We start from the raw sequence: 15,000 nt of genomic DNA on the forward strand, positions 1-15,000 counted from the left end.
TACCGCCTCATTAGTTCAAGCTATCACACCTACACCCAACCCCCATCGTCATAGCTAAATGGTCTGTTGCTAGCTTTGCACGTCTCTGAGTTAAGAGAATCACCAGATGGGAGCAACAATATATATATGTATATATATGCATATATATATATATATATATATATATATATATATGTGTGTGTATATATATGTATATATAATCTGTATATATATATATATATATACATATACACTGAATGGTTCCCAGTGATCAATTAATATATTTTTTCAACCACAAATCACTTTCAATTCCATGCCGAGGATTCGAACCCAGCTATCCCGTAACAAAGTTACAGTGACTTAAACCAATACGCTATCAAGAGAGATTTATATATATATATATATATATATATATATATATATATATATATATATATATATATATATATTAATCACGAAGAAGCCACAGTCGGAATAAAAGGAAACTTAGAAAAAATTATAACTTCTGTAATTCGGCTAATAGCTACACCCCTGAAGAGGGCTATAGCTATTAGCCGAAATATAGAAGTTATACTGTCTTTTAAGTTTCCTTTTATTCCGACTGTGGGTTCTTCGTGATTATAATTCACAAGTGTGCTACTACATTTTGTCTAAGTGATATATGTATATATATATATATGTATATATATATATATATATATATATATATATATATTATATATGTGTATTAATCACGAAGAACCCACAGTCGGAATAAGAGAAAACTTAGAAGAAAGTATAACTTCTATATTTTGGCTAACAGCTATAGCCCTCTTCAGGAAAATACTTTCCTGAAGAGGGCTATAGCTATTAGCCAAAATATAGAAGTTATACTTTCTTCTAAGTTTCCTTTTATTCCAACTGTGGGTTCTTCGTGATTATTTTTACAAATGTGTTACTACATTTTGTCTGATATATATATATATATATATATATATGTATATATATATATATATACAGTATATATATATCATCATTTTGCCACCTCACCTCCATATATATATATATATATATATATATATATATATATATATATCAAATCAAGTAACGTAGGTGTCGTAACACACGAATAAAAAATAGGCTACCCAGACTAGTTTCTGACAAAAGCCCTCAGCAAAGCCAAAAACCAGTTATTTTAGAACAACTAATTCCAACACAAAATTTGTCTGGGAAAAATCAAATATTAAACTCCCTTATAACGAATCTATGCATGCCACATCTAAATTATTACCTAGGAACCAAATTAGGATAACTTTTAGTTACCCAAATAATATTTAAAAAAAAATAGTAAATGTCCATCACAGAACATCCAATAAGGACAAATCTGGAGTATATAAGATACCATGTCTCGATTGTGATAAAGTATACTGGGGACAAACGGGACGTGATCTACCCACTAGGATCAAAGAACATGAAGATTCTTTAAAATACGGCCAAGAAAACTCAGCTGTATTCCTCCATTCTAGCCTTTTAGATCTCAGAATAGATTGGAAGAATGCAGCTACAGTTTACAATTCACATTGTAGTTTCAAAAGAAAAATGATTGAATCCTCACTAATAAAAAAGTTTCCATATCATAATACTTCCAAAGGTCAATGGTCACCTGATGCCATAACTAGTATGGCAGTTGACAAGTTCATCTCTACAGGACGTAACGTCCGACCTCACTCGGGGCAAGTGACCTGAGGCTTACTGAGTTCCCCAATGTTACTTCCTCCTCTGTATATAACCCCTTGTCTATGTACCCTATAATTGTAACTGCTGAAGAGGACCACAGTCAGTGGTCGAAATATACGGTTTACTCTGTATCTCAGCTTATCTTTCTCCGAGAGTGGGTTTGATATATATATATATATATATATATATATATATATATATATGTATATATATATATATATATATATATATATATACGCACACATATATATACAAATATTCATATATATGAGCCAACACATCAGTCAATGGTCTTACTTAATCGAGATTGGATTAACCCTCTCATTGTGACATGGGTTTCCATCCAGGTGAATTAAATCGCATGGCAGCAATAAGAATAAGGCCACTGAGGTGTATTCATTTCCAAGACTTTGAATGTTCGCAGTTTACACATGGACATGCTGAAATTCCAGAAAGAAACTTACAGACAACAAATGATGTCAATTGCCTCATATGTGCATCCGTCACAAGAACGGTTGAGTCCCTGAAACCGCGAGAGAGAGAGAGAGAGAGAGAGAGAGAGAGAGAGAGAGAGAGAGAGAGAGAGAGAGAGAGAGAGAGAGGGAGAGGGGGAGGGAGAGAATAATAGCTCCCCCTCCAAGCTGACGTGAGAGAGAGAGAGAGAGAGAGAGAGAGAGAGAGAGAGAGAGAGAGAGTGAGAGAGAGAGAGAGAGAGAGAGAGAGAGAGAGGGGGGGGAGGGAGAGAATAATAGCTCTCCCTCCAAGCTGACGTGAGAGCTGTCACTCAACGGGGGGTGGGGGTGAGTTCTTGCAAGTCACGCTCCCTCTTCCCTCTCCCCCCCCCTCCACCAGAGGGGGTGGTTAAGCAATGATCACCCCCTCCTACCGTCCAGCACAGCTACGAGAAACGACGTCGAGTGAGTGAGGTCAGAAGAGGTCAAGAGAGAAGGATGACCTGACCTCTACGTCAGAAACACTCGAGGAACAAAGAGGTCCCCTCTGGTGGACCCTTCTCCCTCCCTCTCCTCTCCTCCTTCCCCCCCGGGAGACGCTGACCTCTGGAGACCACATGCTGTTTGGGGTGAACCTTATGCCACGCTTCAAGAATACAGAGGAGCTGAGGACACAGAATACTTGAGGCTCCAGATGGAGCAGAGGCAAGCTAAGGAAGAAGGTGGTGGAAGGTGAGGAGCGCACGCCAGGAGGCGCTGCGTAGCTGCGGCCGAAGCCGTCAAGTTTGCCCTATGATGCTCTTTGGGGACTGTTGGGGCAGGTAACTAAAGTCAGTCCTGGGAAATGGAGAGGAATGCGGGATTCGAACCCACAACGAAGCGAATGCGAGACCAGCACGCTTCCGATGACTCCACCAGCGCACGCGTAGGAATTGGGAAGGAGTTGGGAAGGAGTAAGAAGGGGAGCCAGGAGTAAGAGTCTGGGATTGGAGCTAGGAAAAAGAGAGGAGCACTGGCTAGCTAGGACTGGAGCCGAGGGTAGTAATGATGAAATATTAAAACTTCAAAGCCTTAATAGAGAGGCTACTAAGGTCAATCAGAAAATAGTGCTTATAAAATTTTACTAAAGAGGCCAACAGAACCAATCAGGAAATAGTGCTTTAGAGAGAGAAGGAAAAAAAAAAAAAAAAAAAAAAAAAAAAAAAAAAAAAAAAAAAAAAAAAAAAAAAAAAAAAAAAAAAAAAACACGCCATAGCTGGATACCTCCTTCAAAAGGAGGAAGAGGCCTTTTGGTATATAGATGGACTAATAAAAAAAAAAAGACCACTTGTATGGGTTCAAACTCAAACCCAAAATTTCGAATCTGGTTCGAAGATTCGTGAAACGAGTTCGAATCCCTTACGACGTCGTTGGCAGGTTCGCTGACTCTCTTGAACTGTGGGCTTGTGTCACTTAACCTCTGTTCCCTTCTGGGCGACAGATGGGCGTAGCAAATACTTGTGAGCCAAAGAGAAGGCTGAAGCATGGCTATGAAAGGAAAGGACGGGGGTGGGGTACGATACAAAACGATGGGGGGAAGAGTGTCAAAGAAAAAGATGAGGAGGCGTATGGGGAGGAAGAAGAAAGGGAGGACCATGTTGGGAGAAGGTAAGTCGGGAGAGAGGGTGGGGGGAGGGGGGATGTTTGGAGGGGGAATGGTGTGATGTGAGGAGGGGGAGGTGAAGGCTTCGGCCGCAGTTACACGCCACCTGGCATATGAAAAAAAAGGAAGCCAAACTAAGACTCGAACCTTGGGAAATGAGTCGGACACGCTACACATTATACCATCATAGCTCCACCTCGTACTGATTGCATTGCGTTATTGATATTCGAGTGAGAGAATCGACCCTAATAGGCTCGTTCGAAATGTAGACGAGTTCTCTCGTCCAGTACTACTCAAAGTGGTAGTCCGCGGACCGATGCCGGTATGTCGCGAGCCATCAGCTGCTACCGGTACGCGGCTCTGAGTGTCCAGGCCATGATGCTAAGGAATCACTTGAGGAATTGGTAGAATCTAAGGAATAGTATGAATATTCATTCTCCATTGCGCGCGGCACTGTCCTCAATTGAACCACAAATGGATAAACTGACAAAGAAGAAGCAGGCTCACCTTTCACACTAGTAAAGATTAAGGTTATATAATGTTTATTTTTGTGTTAATAAACTGCTGGCTATTTTTATTACTTTTTTATATGTTTTGATATTGTATTATTTGTTTACAGAATAAAGAGAAGACAAAAAATGGTCAACTTTTATTATATTCATTATGTTCATATCGTTTCCGGTGTGAATTAATATTACTACGGAATATTACCGGTACGTGGCACATTGAAAAAAAAAAAAAAATGCCGGTCCGCCACATTAGGTAGTTTGAGAAGCACTACTCTAGTCGGTCTTCCATAGCTTGTACAAAACTGTTTCATTCCTCCCCCCCCATCACCCCATTGTCATCCCCATTATGGCAATTACCAATTACCTTTCCTTCCCCTCCCCCACTTTTTTTTTTCTTACCTCGTCCTGCATATCACCAAGATCAGATCTCCCTCTCGAAGGAGCCATGGCAGCCTGACCCCGCCCTCCACCCTCGAGGGACGAGCTGGCCGCATCCACATCCTTTGCCCTCAAGTCCCACTCGACCTGTGGGAATCCCAAGGCTCTCCAGCCCGAAGTCCCAACGGGCGCTCACCCTCGAACTAATCTTCCTCTCGATGACCCGAGTCGAGGTTTCTCGCTACTGACCCCTTCAATGCGGTAACATACTTTCTAGATTCTTGGTCTTGTTGGTGATGAACGATTCCATTCAGCTTAGTGGTGAATGGATAAAACTGTCTATTTTTGTTCAGTAGTGACTGAATAAAACTCTAGTTTTGTTCAGCAGTGACTGAATAATATTGTCTAGTTTTAGGTTGACAAAAAAAAAAAAAAAAAAAAAAAAAATAGAGTACCAGGTCACCGTATTGAAAGGGTGAAGTCACTTCGGGAGTGGATCTTCAGGTAGTTCCTCCCTCACTCCCTCGAGCGTTCGACTATCGTCCATAAGGCACTGTTCACACTAGCGGTTTGAAACGCGGCGGTTCAATTACAAGTTAGTCAATGGAGGGGTTAGCACACAACCGCGCAGGTTTTTCCTCGACTATGCAGTATCGCCGCAGTTTTCACGTGGTTCAAACCGCTAGTATGAACGGACCTTAGTGTCCACATTTCGAATCCTTCCGAGCACCAGGGGCAGATCCCTCCATGGTGGGGGTGTGTGTGGGTGTGTGTGGGTGTGTGTGGGTGTGTGTGTGTGTGTGTGTGTAGGCGGGTGTGGCTTAAATGGGAGAGGGTTGTAAAGCCTACATATAATTTTTCATTTAATTAAATTTAATTAATTAATTTATTTTATATTTTGTATAGGTGGGTGAGTGGGTGGGTGGCTATAAAGTCTATCTACTTCTCAATTTGATTTGATTTTGTTTTATTTTTGTAAGTTCAATTTCAATACTAATGGATCCATTTACTATGATATCATTCTTATTTCATTTAATCATTTGTATGTTATATTTTATGCTATTTTATTTCATATTTGTATGTTTAATCTCTATAGTACTAATGGATGTCTCTTCAAAGATATCTAAGAATAAATCCTGGACAAAAGTCCACAGAATAAGCCTAGTGAAGCCCGTATCCATCATTGCCAGAAATCAAGTCTGATAAACATGGATAACAAACAAATTTTCGAGTCCTGTACATTACAAATTATGACAGATCACGTACCCGGTACCCAGCCTTTGCAGGAAAGGGTGTGACGCTAACATTACAACTTCAGGCGGTTCCTCCCTTCCTCACCTCCTCCTCATCTTCCTCCTCCTTTTCTTCTTCTTCCTCCTCCTTCTTCCCTCCCTATGCGCCTCCCATTTCGTCCCAATAGGCTGTTCTGTTCCTTTTATTCAACTTTCCATTTCCTCTATCGTCTTCTCTCTTTTCCTTTCCCTCTTCTCTTCCCTTCTATTTCTTGCTCTCCTCCCTTCCCTTCTCTTTCCTCTTCCCTTTCTTGTGCTTCACCCTTTCCTTCCTCCCTTCCCTCTTCTATTCCCTATTCCCTGTTCCTCTCCCTTCCCTACCTTCCTTCCCTTCCCTCTTCTCTTCCCTTCCCTCCTCTTTCATCTTCCCTTACCTTCCCTTTCGACCTGACCTTACCTCACTACTCCCCTTCCCTTCCTTAATTATTCTCTTTTCTATTTTCTTCCCTTCCCTTTAGTCTCTCATTTCCTTCCGTCCTTCTTTCCCTTTCCACCTACCCTCCTTTTACCTCTTCCCTTCTCTAATTTCCTTTCTTCCCTTTCCTATACCATTCCCTTCCTTTCCACCCCTACGCCCTTTCCTTTGGCAAGGTCATCACCTTTTCCTAATTATCCCCCACCCCCTAACTGCCCCTACCCCCCCTAATTGTGATAAAGTTTGCTCTCACTCTTTCCCCCTTGTTAGGCTTACTGCTGACACCGTCCTCCCTAACCCCCTTCATCCCTACGGCCTACTTTACATATTTCCTTCTTGCTAACGTTACCCTAGTGTAATCAGCCGGGAGTGGGGGTGGGGGTAGGGGATCCTCAGCCCAATGAAGGTCAGTGTTACCTCGTATAGGGGGTGGGGGGAATTAATGACTGCATGTTTTATGTGGTCGATTCTTTGGGGACTTTGGTGACATCCCTACGGACCACAGTCACGCAACATTCTTTTAAGATTGGAGATTCGTCACCATTCAAAAAAAAGAAAAGAAAAAAAAAAAGAAAAAAAAATGAAATAAAATAAAATAAATAAATAAATAAATAGAATAAATAAATGAATAAATAAAAATGAATAAATGAAATAAAATAAATAAAACAAAATAGCAATAATAATAATAATAATAATATTAAATTAGACAAATAAATAAACTAATAAATAATAAAGATAAAATATACAAATAGGTAGATAAATAAAACATAAATACAAGATATAAACGAATAAATAAACAAATAAATGAAATAAAAAATAAACAATGATCACTTTTAACTACTATTATCACCTCCATAGATCCCTCCTTCGCCTCTTCTGTCGATGGAAGCGATAGAGTCCCCAAGGATAGAAGCGCTGGTTATTGGCCACGAAATACTAATACTCGACCACCTCAGAGTGGAAGACAAGATCGCCAGCCATTGGAGACAACATCTATAATTCTATATTCCAAGCTTAGATAGAAAAAGATTAACTTTCTATACAGACTCTTAACCACAACGATTAATATCGCCACCGCCTCATCTGTCTTCTCCTCCTCCTCCTCCTCCTCGTCCTCCTCCTCTTCTCCCCAATCATTACCTTAACTTTGTTCTAACTTTCTTAACTTGTCTTCCTCCCCATGGGGAAATGCCACATCGATTTCACCCGAGCCCGTTCTTCATCCCTCATAAAAAAAAGAAAAAAAAAAAGTGACGTCATCACGAGATGACGTCACGAGCAGTTTGTGGTGACGTCACGAATATCTTAGTCACAGATATGGGACCAGGAGAGTGCAGTCGTGAGGACACCTTTCACGAGAACGGTTTAAAAAAAGACCTAGGAAAAATAGCTGTGTATACATAATGATTGCATGTATGTTGTCTCTAATATCTCCTTCCATACCTAGTGGTAATTTTCGTCTCATTCTGGTCTGCTGCCAGGCAATTTTATTCATCCCTGTGTCACCCCACACTCAGTGCCAATGAAATGAGGTTCCTCAAAAAAAAAAAAAAAAAAAAAAAAAAAAAAAAAAATCTTGCAGACCCCGATGAAGAACCAATGACCTTGAAGACTTCGGTCGAACTCTTCAACCCCTTCATCACCTCAAGGACCTTTTCCCCTCTCCTCTCCCAAAGCCACCGTTCGGAAGGGGGAGGGGAGAGGGACGAGAAAGGTTTTGGGCACTGGGGTTATGACGGGTATGGGGCAATAGGGGTATGGGGGGAGTTTTGGGGGAATGGGGTGCTGGGAGCTGAGATGTGTCTCGTTGCGGGTGTTATATGGGGGCAGGGTCGGGGAGTTAACAAGCTTCTGGCTCGGAGGAATGGCGACGGAAGGGAAGGAAGGGAGAGAGGGATGGAGAGAGAGAGGGATGGAGGGAGGGAGAGAGGGATGGGAGGAAAGAAGGAGGGAAAGAGGAGGGAAAGTAGGGGCTGAAGGAAGGAAGGAGGTGGAAGGAGGGAGAGAAAGAAGGAAGTTGGGAAGGAGGAAAGAAGGTAAGGAGGGGGAAGAAAGGATTGGTGGGAGAGAAATGGGAAGGTGGGAAGGAGGGAGAAGGGAGAGAGGTAGGGAAAGAGGGAGGGGGCGAAGGAGGGAGGTTGGGAAGAAGGGAAGGAAGGAGGTAGAGAGGGGGGAGAGAAGGAGAGAGGGAAGGAAAGGAGAGTAAGGGGAGGGAGAGGGAGGTTGAGAAGGAGAAAGGGAAGGTGGGAGGGAGATAGGGAGGGAGAGAGGAAGGGAGTGAAGAGGGGAGGAAATGAATGTGGGGAAGGAAAGAAAGAGGAAGGGAGGGATCAGGGGAGAAGGAATGCGTGGTGGGGCGAAGGGGAAGAGGTGGGGGAAGAAGAAGGAATAGGAGCTAATGAGAAGGGAGGTAATAGAAGGATCGTATTTCGTCGTCAACAGCCAGCGCTTCTATCCTTGGAGACAAGTCCACCAAACCATAATATATGTACATACATACACACACACACAAACACACAGACACACACACACACACACACACACACACACACACACACACACACACACACACACACACACACACATATATATATATATATATATAAGTACACACACACACACATATATATATGTATATAAGTACACACACACACACACACACATATATATATGTATATATATATATATATATATATATATAATATATGAATAGATTGATATACAAATAAATAAAATAAATAAACAAATAAAATAATAATAATAATAAACGAAAGACGGTTAAAGTTAAAAGTGATCAGCATTCTTCTTTATCTGTAGAGTTTCAACAGTAAAAGAATGTCGCGTGGCCCTGGTCCGTAGGGATGTCCCAAAATACTGTCTGCACAAAGCGGGAGAGGAATGATGGAAGAGAGGAAGGAGAACAAGGAAAAGAGAGGAATTAGCAAATTATTAAAAAAAAAAAAAATGCCAGTGAGATTTTATCTTTTTATCTTTATATTATGGCCAATCCATTCTGCATATAATAAATGAATATACAGATAAACTCATCAATGAGTGAATGAGTTAGTAATTAAGAAATAATGATAAATAGATTATACAAAATATAAGGTAAAAAAAATAATGATACTACATAAAAAAAGTAAACCAGACAAAAGGGAGTTCAAACGCAGCAAATTTCAATTACAAAGTCCACCTTACTCAAAAACACCTATTCCCCCCTCCCCTCCCCTCCCTCACAGTTGTTTCAGATAACCAAAATGTTGAGCCTCCACATGAAATATCTCCCAAAAGGTGACTCAAGCCAGGGAACCCAACGACCCTTGACGCCCCTTATCACCCCTTCCCCCCCGTTTCCCCCCTATGAACAGCCTGCCCGTTTACCACCACAACGGGGGGAGATATATGACAAATCGTAAGGGACCCCATCCACTGTACGATCTGGTCTTAAAGCAGCCGGACAGATCCGGTCGGATCAGACCAGATTGGATCGTGTGTGTATTTATTTTGGTTTCTTCGACCGACACACACTATCCAATCTGGTCAGATCCGACCAGATCTGTCCGGCAGCCTCGAGGCCAAATCGAACCGTGGATGGGCTCCCTGATGAGGAAATGTACCATAGGTCATACTCGTATAGTAGGTTCCCCACAAGTACAGTCACGAACAAAAATTTTGACCGACGCTACATATCTCAAAACGTTATTTTTTCGAAGACGCGATATGTTTTCGCGTGTAGTATCTATTTTCCAGTTAGGTAATTTTCTTAAAAAAAAAAAAAAGTCAGACAAAAAATTTGACTTTTTTTATCAAGAAAAACTCTGGGTGGGTCACAATTTTTGCTCGTAACTGTACTTTTATTTAATTGTAGAATTAAGAAAATGAGGGGGTGGGTAGGTGGGGAGTTTGTAAAACGACTGATATATTTAATTCAGGTTGGCGCCAGCCGATTTTATTCAGCTAAGGAAGACTTGCAATTAGAATCTTATCTCTTCGATAAGGTGTGACGTCAGCAAAAATATAATCAGTAAAGTAAGCCGTGATATACAGAGGCTGTATCGTATCCGAGTGGATAGAGCGGTGGTACTGCACTGGATAATTGTTTTTTTTTTTTTAGCAAACTCGACCAAACTTACGTTCTGCAGTTGTTCTTCACTGTGTTCTTGTTCTTCCCTTCACAGCGCTGAAGTCAGCAACAGTATGTTTCCTGAAATGGAAGAGAAAAACTTTTAATATTACTACCATATAGACACACACACACACACACACACACACACACACACACACACACACAGAAAAGAGAGAGAGAGAGAGAGAGAGAGAGAGATGATAAATAGGTAGACACACGGAGCGAGAAAGAGAGAGATACTTAGATAGATGGAGGGAGAGGAAAATATAGATAAATAGATATAGATACAGATAGATAGAGGGATAGATATATAGATACAAAGATAGAATGAGACATAGATATAGGTACATATATAGGTAGATATATATAGTAAGATATATAGTAAGATAGGTAGATAGAGAGAAAAAGAATGAGACAGATAGATAAACAGATAGAGAGATCGAGAGAGATCGGTAGCTAGATAGAGAGTGAGGCAGAGATAGATAGATAGGTAGAGAGATAGATAGAGAGGTAGATAGAAAAAGAGTGAGACAGATAGACAGTGAGATAAGAGAGAGAAAACGCGAGCGAGAGAGATTGGTAGACAGAGAGTGGGACAGATATAGATAGATAGGTAGATAGAGAGATAGAAATCGAGGGAGTGGATGGGTTGAGTATACCACCGTAGGACGTAAGACTAAGGAGAGAAAGGAGAGGAGGATGGAAAGTCAGAATCCACCAAAGGGCTCTTGATAACTACATACGAAAACACCCCTGACCACTTCAGCAGACCTCCAATTGTCCTTCTGACCACCCCCTCCCTCCCCCCCACCCCTATGGACGTGGTGGGGGGTGAGGTGGGTGAATCTTGTGTCCGGAATGGGTGAGGTTTGTAGTGGAAAGTGGTAAGGGGGGGGGAAGTTGGTGTGGGGGTCAGTTAGTGGCGTGGTTAAAGTGCTTGGGGGGATTAGTTAGGGTGATATGATGAGAAAGGAGGGAAGGGAGGAAAGAAGGGTGGGGGTGAGGGAGTAGGGGTTAAAGTTATTGGGGGATTAGTTTTGGGTGATATGATGAGAAGGGAGGACTTGAGGGAGGGGTGCAGGATGGGAGTGGTGAAGTAATGGGATTAGACTAGGGGGAATCGGGGTATTTTGTTGTTCCGAGATTGGGGGATTTTGGAAAGGAAAATTGTCGAAGAAAGAAAGGGAAAGGGAGAAGGGGGGAGAGTTGAGGGTGGTGGGAAGTGAAGAAGGAAGGGGAAAATGGCTGCAAAGGGCCTCAAAGCAACAATTATTGCTATTTTAAACATGCATTTGTTGTATATGCAAATACATAATATATTACTGTATATATATATATATATATATATATATATATATATATATATATATATACTCTTGATACACACACACACACGCACACACCCAAATATATATATATATATATATATATATATATATATATATATATATATATATATACATATATATATATATATATATATAAATATATATATGCATAATACATAAAAACACACACACATACTCAGTCTAAATATTTATCAACATAAATTTTTTACTCTTTATTCATCTCAACAACGGATGAAGCCCATTTTGGTCCATAAAGCAGCTTCATTTGGAGACAGGATCTACTGTCTTGTGACAAGGCCATAAACCTTGCAAGGGGTTTGAGTTATTGAACCGCAAATGCTGGTTGAAGAGGTCACGGTTGAATGTGAGTCTGATGAAGAACTGGGGACGAGGAAGTAAAGGAGATGATATACCATGAACAGGACAGACAGGAAACGTTGTTGTTATTGTTATCATTGTTGTTGTTGTTGTTATTATTATTATTATTATTATTATTATTATTATTATTATTATTATTATTATTATTATTATTATTATTATTATTATTATTATTATTATTATTATTATTATTATATCATCATTAGTAGTAGTAGTAGTAATGTCATCATTATCATTGTTGTTGTTGCTATTACCGTATACAGTATATATAAGGGTAAGGAAGAGTTGAGGAAGGGACTGGGGAGAATAAAGTGGGGGGGAAGCCGGGGGGAAGGGGGGGGAAAGGAGAGAAAGGGGAGAAAGAGGGAGGAAAAGATTAGGCCTCAGACATAGGTAACAGTACTGCTAAGACGTTCGGACTAGGCAATTTATATAACGACTGATATGCATTTCCTTAGTGATAAGCCAGAATCTGAACATCTCTCACTTGCCCCAGACATACGACACCATCCGTCACACCCGGGCACAAGAGTTTTGCATCAATGATTGAGATAATGTCCCGGCCGGATATTTATGTTCGTCCGGAGCATGGAGGACACATGGGTACATAATATATATACAAACACGCGCATATGCACAGGTACATAAACACATACAAATACTCGCATATATATATATATATATATATATATATATATATATATATATATATCTATATATGTATATATATATATGTATATATATATATATATATATATATATATGTATATACAAGCGCATTCATAAACGTAAGTATATGAATATTTATTAAACGCGTGAATACACACAAGTAAAATGACACACAAACATATGCATGCACACAAGTACGTGAATACATACAAATGCATGTATACACACGACTACACACACACACACACACACACACACACACACACACACACACACATAATATATATATATATATATATATATATACACACAAACGCACACATACACACAATCACATAACCATATATGAATGCGCGCATACACATACACATACACACATACATATACATACGCCCATACACACGATCAGGTATGTTGTATATGAAGAAAGAATTCTAGAATTGTCTTACGTATGATTACATGTTTGTGTATACATACATACATATATACATACATACATACACACATACAGACATACATGTTCGATGATGAGCCCATGTTTACATATTTGTAAGAGCACGCGCATTTGTACACACACACACACACACGTATGGAACATCTATTAGATCCATGAAACGTTTCTTGTCCCTTGCAGCATTCATGCAGCATCATTAGTAAACATAAATAAATAAATAAATGAATAAATAAAATAATAATAATAATAAAGTCACCTTTGCCCTATGTACTCGGACAGCCAGAAGATGTCACCAATGAGAAACAGAGAGGGGAGAGGGGAGAAGATCATGAAGAAGGAAACACAACTGAAAACAACTTTGGAGGAAAAAAAGAGAAACAGGAGGGAGGAGGAGGAGGAGGAGGAGGAGGAGGAGGAGGAGGAGGAGGAGGAGGAGGAGGAGGAGGAGGGGAGGAGGAAGTTACGAACTCCAAGAGGGACCTGGGAACTATGAGATATTTCGTAGACCTTGGGGAAGTTGGTTCTGTCCTCCGCAGTGCCGTCCAGGAGTGGAATCGTTACACAAACACCGACCTCATGTTTATGCGTGGGAAAGCAGGCTCTTGTCTCCTCCCCTCTTCTTCTCCCCTCGCCCCTCTCTCTCCATCCATCTCTTCTTCCTCCCCCTCTCCCTCTTCTTTCTTCCCCTCTCCCCTTCCTCCTTCTTTTTCTCCCTCCTCCTACGTCTCTCTCTTCTTATTTTTTCCTCATCCTTCTCTCCCTCTTCTTCCCCTTCCCCCTCTCCCTCCTCTTCTTCCTCCATTTTTACTTTGCTTCCTCCCCCTCTCCTCTCCTCCCTAGTCTTCTCCCCTCTCCTCCGTGTCTCTGTCTCTCTTTCCTTTTCTTTGCTTTTCCTCATCACTCTCTTCCTCTTCTTCCTATTCATCCCCTTTCCTTCTTCCTCTCCTTTTTCCTCCCATCCTCCTCTCCCTCCAACAACAATACTACCATCACCACCACCAACAACAATACCACTACCAGCAACAACAATACCACTAATAACAACAGCAACAGCAACAACAATACCACTACAACCATCACTGTCACCAACAATAACAACAACAATACCACCACGACCACCCATCATCACGGCCACCACCACCACCACCACCACCACCACCACCACCACCACCACCACCACCACCACCACCACCACCACCACCACCACCACCACCACCACCACCACCACCACCACCACCACCACCACCACCACCACCACCACCACCACCACTACAAGACCCCGTGAGTCCTCAGCCTCTTGTTTATTCTTGTGCTTAGTGTTTAGCAGTGGCGACCTCCGCCATTTCCCGGTCCCCCGCCCGGCCCTCCTCCTCTTCATCCTCCTCTCCTCTCTCCAGAGACGATGCAGCTCTTCTATTTCCCCGGTGGCACAGGGCGTCCAGACATTAATATTTTGCAAAAACATGAACATACATACACGCATGTGCACACACACATGAACACGCACGCATGCATGAACATATACAGGTGTGTATGTGTGTGTGTGTGTGTGTGTGTGTGTGTGTGTGTGTGTGTGTGTGTGTGTGTGTGTGTGTGTGTGTGTGTGTGTGCGCTTACACTCGTAGTTAAATGCAGATATGC

General features: G+C 41.2%; 1 protein-coding gene across 1 annotated transcript in view; it reads right to left on the minus strand.

Moving 5' to 3' along the window:
- Positions 1-15,000, minus strand: part of LOC143032841 (uncharacterized) — an 826,304-nt gene that overhangs the window by 70,123 nt on the left and 741,181 nt on the right. Inside the window, exon 3 of the mRNA XM_076198001.1 lies at positions 10,517-10,587. The gene's annotated coding sequence lies outside the window, so the exon portion shown is untranslated. The remainder of the gene's footprint in view (positions 1-10,516; positions 10,588-15,000) is intronic.

The sequence above is a fragment of the Oratosquilla oratoria genome, chromosome 14, assembly GCF_046742065.1.
Source record: "Oratosquilla oratoria isolate Oo_2021 chromosome 14, ASM4674206v1, whole genome shotgun sequence".
NCBI classification, from domain to species: domain Eukaryota; kingdom Metazoa; phylum Arthropoda; class Malacostraca; order Stomatopoda; family Squillidae; genus Oratosquilla; species Oratosquilla oratoria.